Genomic DNA, 7,853 nt, shown 5'->3' on the forward strand with positions numbered 1-7,853 from the left:
GAGAGTGATACCTCAAGTTCTACGGAAAGTTCTATCTCAAGTGATACCTCAAGTTCTAATGATCTAGATTGAACTGAAATGGGCGTGGGTTCAATGCGCAAATTGGTTATGGATTCAATTATAAGAAGGATTTGAAATAAAAAAATGAATAGTTGTTCACAATGTGGATACCATTTTCAAATGAGTAGTTCACAGATAGAATCGAACTTTTGATTGATCGAGTCAGGTACTTGGGACCCTATGGATGAAGACATGGTCTCTTTCTTTGGATCCCATTGAATTTCATTCGGAGGAGGAACCTTATAAAGATCGTATTGAGTCTTATCAAATAAAGAAAGGATTAACAGCTGATGAGGCTATTCAAAGAGGCACAGGTAAATGAACCGGTATTCCCATAGCAATTGGGATTATAAATTTTCGTTTATGGGGGTGGTATCTGTAGTAGGCGAGAGAATCACCCCTTTGATCGGCTGGCTACCTGACCTCTGATTTGAGTGTGTACTTCTGTAGGAGGAGGCATGCAAGAAGGAAGGAAGTGTGAGCTTGATGCAAATGGCAAAAAGATCTTCTGCTTTATATGATTATCAATCAAATAAAAGATTCTTCTATGTAGCAATCCTTACATCTCCTACTACGGGTGGGGTGACAGCTAGTTTTGGTATCTTGGGGGATATCATTATTGCCGAACCCAATGCCTACATCACATTTGCGGGTAAAAGAGTAATTGATTGAAGAACAAAGATTGAATACGAGAGTCAGTCCGGAGGGTTCCCAGGTGGCTGACATTCGATAAGGGCTTATTCGATCTAAACCACGTAATCCTTTAAAAGGTATTTGAGTGAGTTATTTCAGCTCCAGGCTTTCGTTCCCTCGAATCAAAATTCAATCAAGTAAAACCTTACTTAAAACTCTTCTAAAATTAATTCCTTGTAAGTATTTGTAAGGAACAAGTAGTTATTTAGTTTATAGGAATCAAAGTCCAAATTCGAAAAATGTATTTTTCTTTGGTAACATAAGATGAAATTGTAGAAAGAATCATGCGTAGAAATGGGTTTGACCAATATTCCTGATTAGTAATTAGGAAGCCCCTATTGAATAAAAGAGCTAATTCTTTCTTCTGCTAAATTAGGTAGGTGGGAATAAAATGAATTTCATGCTCCCTTCCTTCTTACGTTACATGTGGATATATAATCCAACTATAGCAAATAGCGGCATAGAGTCTTTCATCTTTCTACATCTCTAGAGTATCTCTAGTTTGACTACGAATCCCTGTTGTTGGATCGGATTATAACGAACTTTTGGGTAACAAGTAGATATTACTTAGTGTAATTCTATATGAATTAGTATAATTATCAGATACCTTTTATAACAAGAAATAAATAACAGGTAAATTAATATAACAATAAATAAGAGGTATAAATATTAAGTCGAGGTATCCATTCTATGACAAACTTACCCTCTCTCTACTTTTGTGCCTTTAGTAGGCCTAGTATTTCCGGCAATTGGAATGACTTCTTTATCTCTTCATGTTCAAAAAAAGAAGCTTATTTATGCTACACGTCTATTTGTTTTTTTTCAAAACTTAGACTTTGACACGATAACACAGCTATCTATTTAGTAGACGGCAGTCAAAGATGTGGCTGACTCCAAACATAAGCGATTATACATGCCTAAAAATGATATCTGAGGAAATGAATTATTAAGTATTATCTCTAATCTCCAATATATAACTGATCGGGCGACGAATGGTTGAGATGTCAAATCAATATATCTATATGGATGTAGGTATCCATAGGGAATCATATAAAGGTGATGCTATTATTTGAGATCTAAGTAATTCGATGAGTTACTCCGTCGGTCAAGGTTCACATCAAAATAGTGCTAGTTGATTAGAGTGACTACTTTGGAAACAAAAAAAAGGCAAATATCCGTTATTCTATCAATTCCAATAAAAAATGCAACGAGATCTAGTATGAGTTAGCGATCAGAACATATATGGATAGAACTTATAAGAAAAAAGAGGATCTCAAAAGCAATTTCCACTGGGCTTTTATCTATCCTTTTCTGAGGTTCATTCATTAGGGGTTTTGTTGGTTGGAACTTCCAGTTATCTTGCTTGGTAGGGATTTGATATCTTGATTTTCGTGTCTCTGCAAAGAATTAGTTTGTTTGTTTTTTATATGAACCAAGAGACATCAATCATACAATATACTTCAAAGAAGATGTGAAGAAAAGGTTGTCAAAATTATCAAAAGATGTTTTCAATTCATGCTACATTGAAGAAGAATGAAGTTTGATTGTTGTAAATTTTGGATGGGTTACAATTTAGAGTAATTTAGAGTTATTGTATTTTAAGACTTTTTATTTAATTTCGGTTACATTTACATAATGGCTAATTATGGCCATAGAGTAGGAATGTTACAACTCTTGGAATACCTTTAGTAGTTTCATTTTTGAGGTTGTATAAAGCCTTATATGTTGTATTTGTAAGCAGACTTGGAAAATATAGAAAGAAGCATTTGTGCTTTCTTTAGCCAATGGCTAAGTTTCTTTGCAATTCTATGTAGTTTAGGTTGCATGTAGAATCATTCAAGCTCGACATGATCAATCTTGCTTGTGGAATGATTCGAATCTCAAACAAGTGTTCTTGTGTTGAGATATTTGATCAACAAGAATCATTCAAGCTAGACATGATCGATCTTGCTTGTGGAGTGATTCGAATCTCAAACAATGTTCTTGCCTTGAGATATTCGATCAACAAGGTAATCCGTTCCATACTTTCCCTTGTATTGATTCCTTATCTTACCAGTTTTCCACAAGGGATCGTAATGTCTTTCTATGGGATTGCAGGTCAATTTATTAGCTCCTTCCTATTTGTGGTACACCATTTTGTGGAATGTAGGTAGCGGTTATGATCGATTCGATAGAAAAGAAGGAATAGTGTCTATTTTGGGGGGTTTCCTGGATAAAATCCTAGAATCTGACTCCGATTCCTTATGAAGGACATTTAGTCCATCAGAATAGAAGTGAAAGAGGGTATTTATGCACAGTCGTGTCCTTTATATGGAAATCAGAGGCCAAGGGTTGACTCGTACCGATCAGAATCTGACCCACCACCACACGAGAGAGAAAGACGAAATTGAGCAAAAGGCTGCCGAATTGGCTGGCCTATTTCTTTCATGTACCAATTGAAGTTTCCTTGAGGAAGTTCAGAATGACTGCTTTCTTAGTTCGTAGCAAGAGGGATCAAACGGAAAAGAAAGAATAGTCTTTTTTACCTAGTCTAACTTAACGGGAATTTCTGAAGAATGCTCATTCATTTGAGCCAAAGAAGTCGTATAGGGAACAAACGGAAAACAGTCTTTCTTTGTCCGAAATTATGATGCGTATGTAACTCCACAGTAAGAAAAGTGGATTCTTTGATATTTGCTTTCTGTATTATTTCGAAATTCAAGGATTAACTAATGAACAGGGAATGGATGAATAATAGTATCCATATAACTTTACATAGAACTTATGTTTGATATAAATATTAGTAGTGTAGAGAGGTAACGAATGAAGTGAGTTCATTAACAAATCAAAGACGAATGGCAAACAAGAAAGCATTCATTCCCCTTCTATATCTTGCATCTATAGTCTTTTTGCGGTGTATCTCTATTTAATAAAAGCCTAGAATCTTGGGTTACTCGTTGGTGGAATACTGGTCAATCCGAAATGTTCTTGAATGATATGAAAGAAAAGAGTATTATAACAAAAGTGAGAGAATTAGAGGAACTCTTTCCCTTGGACGAAATGTTAAAGGAATACCCAGAAAGACATCTATCTACAAAAGCTTTGTATCGGAATCTACAAAGAAAGGATCCATCCAACAAGATGCACAATGAATGAGGAGCGTATCCATACAATTTTGCACTTTTCGACAAATGGAATCTCTTTCATTATTCTAAGTGGTTATTATCTATTCTTGGTAATTCAGAACAACTTGTTATTCTTCACTCTTGGGTTCCTATATAATTTAAGCGACACAATCAAAGCTTTTTCTATGATTCCATTCGCCCCATGGTTGGTAACTAATGATTGGTTCTGTCTACAAAGATTTTTTATTTTCTCATAATAACGATCAAAGTCTATCCGGTCTTCTTTCCACTTTTCCGGTCATTCTGTTCACAGCAAATATTGGATCTTCTGTTATTTAAATCGTCTATCTCCGGCACTTGTAGTTATTCTTCATTCAATTCATGACTGCAAAATCTAATCTTTGTTACTTTGTCCATAAGTAAAACATTCAAAATTCTACTTATTCCCTCTACCCATCCAAAAGGATGCCTCCTATATTCGAGTCAGATTCTTATTTTAGTGTAAATAGCAGAATCATAGGGAACTATACTAGGGACCTATCTAATTTGATTAATGATTGGACCATGCAAACTCGAAATACCTTTTCTTCGATAAAGGAAGAGATTACTCGATCTATTTCCGTATCTATCACTCATGCATGATATATATAATAACTTGGCACCTGTTTCAAATGCATATCCCATTTTGATTTAGCAGGTTTATGAAAATCCACGAGAAGCAACCAACCCAACCGGCCGTATTGTCTGCGCCAACTGCCATTTAGCTAATAAGCCCGTGTTGAGGTTCCACAAGGGGTACTTCCTGATACTGTATTTGAAGCAGTTGTTCTTATTCCTTATGATATGCCAACTGAAACAAGTTCTTGCGAATGGAAAAAGGGTTTGAATGTGTCGGCTGTTCTTATTTTACCCGAAGGGTTTGAAGTAGCCCCCCGATTGTATTTCTCACGAGATTAAAGAAAAAGCAATCCGTCTTTTCCGAGCTATCGTCCTACTAAATAAAAGATTCTTGTGATAGGGCCCGTTCTTGGTCAGAAATATAGTGAAATAACTTTTCCTATTCTTTCCCCGGACCTTGCGACTAAGAAAGATGTTCACTTCTGAAACTATCCCATATACGTAAGCGGGAATAGTGGAAGGGGTCAGATTTACCCGGGAGTCAGAGTAGTCATAATAATGTTTTAATGCTACACAGGTATAGTAAGAAAAATAATACGAAAAGAAAAGGGAGGATATGAAATAACCATAGTGTATGCATCGAATGAGCGGGAAGTGGTTGATATTATCCCTCCAGGACCAGAACTTCTTGTTTCAGAGGGTGAATCATCCATCAAAATCAACCATTAACGAGTAATCCTACTAAACTAATCTGGGAGGATTTGGTCAGGGAGATGCGGAAATAGTCCTTCAAGATCCATTATGTGTCCAAGGCCTTTTGTTCTTTTATCTGTTATAAGGTTCAATTGTCCGAAATGTCTAAATCCGCGTATTTATCAACATCAAGTTCGTAAAAAAACCCCAATTAGTGTAGTGTTGGAAATTCTCTAATTTCAGTATGATCACAAAGACTTTTTCCTTGTTTTTGTTTATATTCTTTTTTTTACCCTTTCTACTGTATTTCGGGAATGACTTGTACCGCATTACTAGTCATAGTATGGATATTGTGAGGAAGACTATTTGACCTACCTCTTCTATATTTCTTTGTTTTTTACAATGCAAATAGGAGGGCGGTATTATTATATCACTGGTGCCAGATTGAAATGTCATTGAATGTATCCATTTTGATTCTTATAGAATGAAAGAAAGGAGAATAAAGAAAAGGGAACAAAGGATTCTAGAAGGGATGATTGATTCATCTTCCTAGTCTTTGATACCAGCTAAATTCCTTTTCTTGTTCTTGTGTTGAAATAAGAAAATAATTACTAATTCTTGATCCCGTTCGTCACCCTATTCTTGGTTTCCATTTTGACAGGTTTATCAAAACCCTTTGGTTGATTTATTACATAAGTCGTGAACAAATTCAATGAATGGAGAAATTCTATATTTTCTATTCAAATAATTAGAGAAAATTCAATTAGTATATTTGACTATATTAAAGGGTTTGTGATATCTGATAGATAGAAATCTATTATTGTTCTATTGGGCGTGGGATTTTGTTATCCAGAAAGAGGGCATCGAGTGATTCTCTCTTTCTTTTGTTTGAGCTTTGAAAGTCTCGACCGAGACTCTCGCGAGATGGTCTGAATCAATTGAAGCAATTCAGGATCAGAAAGAAAGACCTTTTGTGAAACATCGGAAAGATCCATTTTGTCATTTATATTAATAAATTCTTCTAACTAATTAGTAAGAGCTCAACGGGACCTACCCCTTTTTATGATTCGAGGGGGATCCTGGTGAGTTCTTACGCTTTCATGTCTACAACTAAGTTCGTACGATTATTACAGAGATGAACCTAATCCAGAATATGAACCATAAAAGAAAATACCGACTAAACCGATCACAGGAATACCTTTGACAGTACCTATTATACAAAGAGGAATGAATCCTTACAGTAGGATCGGCCATTTGTCCCACTTCCCTCCCCATTTCATCAAGTGGTCGTGCGGCAGACGGAAAGAGTCATATTATGAGATGATATCCTTCCGAGTGGGATAAGATAATTCGTACTATTATTTAGTCTTTTCTTTTATTGAAGAAAGAATTGAAAAATCAAAGAGCAAGTACAAAAATTAGGAATAACCCCCACCCAGTAAAGACAAGTACGATTCCATTCAACATTGTGTTCGTTCGGATTTGATTGTGTCATAGCTCGATAATTCGGATTAGCTTTCTCGTGAACTGCATTGCTGATATTGCCCCTAAAAAAGAAAGGGTAGGTACAGCTAGTCCATGAATAGCCAACCATCGCACTGTCAAAATAGGATAAGTTTGATCGATAGTCATTTTTAAAAAGATCTACTAAATTCATAGAGTTGTTCCAAAGAATCAAAACGGCCAGTTATTAATGGAAGGAATTCCTTGTCGGCTCTCTGTAAAATACTCAGTTGGACAAGGGCCGCCAAAAACATCGTAAGCTAAACCAACCCACAATGAATAGAGAAGGTATAGTAATGCTATGAATGACCCAGTATCGAATACTGGTGATAATATCAGCAAAAGAAAAGAACGTTCTCCTGTGCTTCCTGCTGAACTCCACATATTTACAGTCAAAAGGGGATGGATCGATTCCGTAAAAGATGAGATTAGGAAATGGAGAAATTAACTGAAATTTACTCTTTGGTTGATCGTCAATATTGTACCGAGGGTTTTTTAAGAGTATACCAATGCAGTATAGCTATCCTTCTTCTGACGCAACAAGGCAATTTCACAATCAATATCGAAATGAAGCACTAACTAAAGAATTCCTTTCTTCTTTTCTTGGTGCTTGTCGATGGAGAATCATGTACCATAGAAAATTCCTCAATTTCATTCCTCTCGTGCAAGACTTTTCTTCTTTCGAGCGAGATATAGATATTATGTGTCATTTCAAAACCTATGAATCTAATGAGTGAAAGTCAAGGCAAAGTCTTAGTTGGTCGTTGTTCCAAAATAGAAAAAGTATTCGATTGGACTATTTCTTTAAAAAAGAGTTGCCATATCTCCGAGGTCTCTTGACTCGGAATCACGGGATGAGTAGATGTAACTGATTGAGCATTAATCCATTTTCTTTTTCTCTCTCTCACTCTATCTTTGTTAGTGCCCTTTCTCATTATTTGGTATTTTGTCTTAGGGCAATTTAGTCAAAACTATTAAACGTCTTACTTAGTTCGAATATATAAGATTAACCTCTCTCATTTAGCTCCTTCATGCCTACTATACTCTAACTAGTTATTTCGGTTTTCTATTGGTGGCTTCAAACTCTTTGTTCCCCAGCTCTTTTGATTGGTCTAAGCAAGAAAGATGCATTTTGATTCATTGTTAGTTAATCCAAATTAATCTTTATGTGAGATTCATGGT

The sequence above is a fragment of the Cucurbita moschata genome, unplaced genomic scaffold (assembly GCF_002738365.1).
Source record: "Cucurbita moschata cultivar Rifu unplaced genomic scaffold, Cmos_1.0 Cmo_Scf00006, whole genome shotgun sequence".
Taxonomy (NCBI): Eukaryota; Viridiplantae; Streptophyta; class Magnoliopsida; order Cucurbitales; family Cucurbitaceae; genus Cucurbita; species Cucurbita moschata.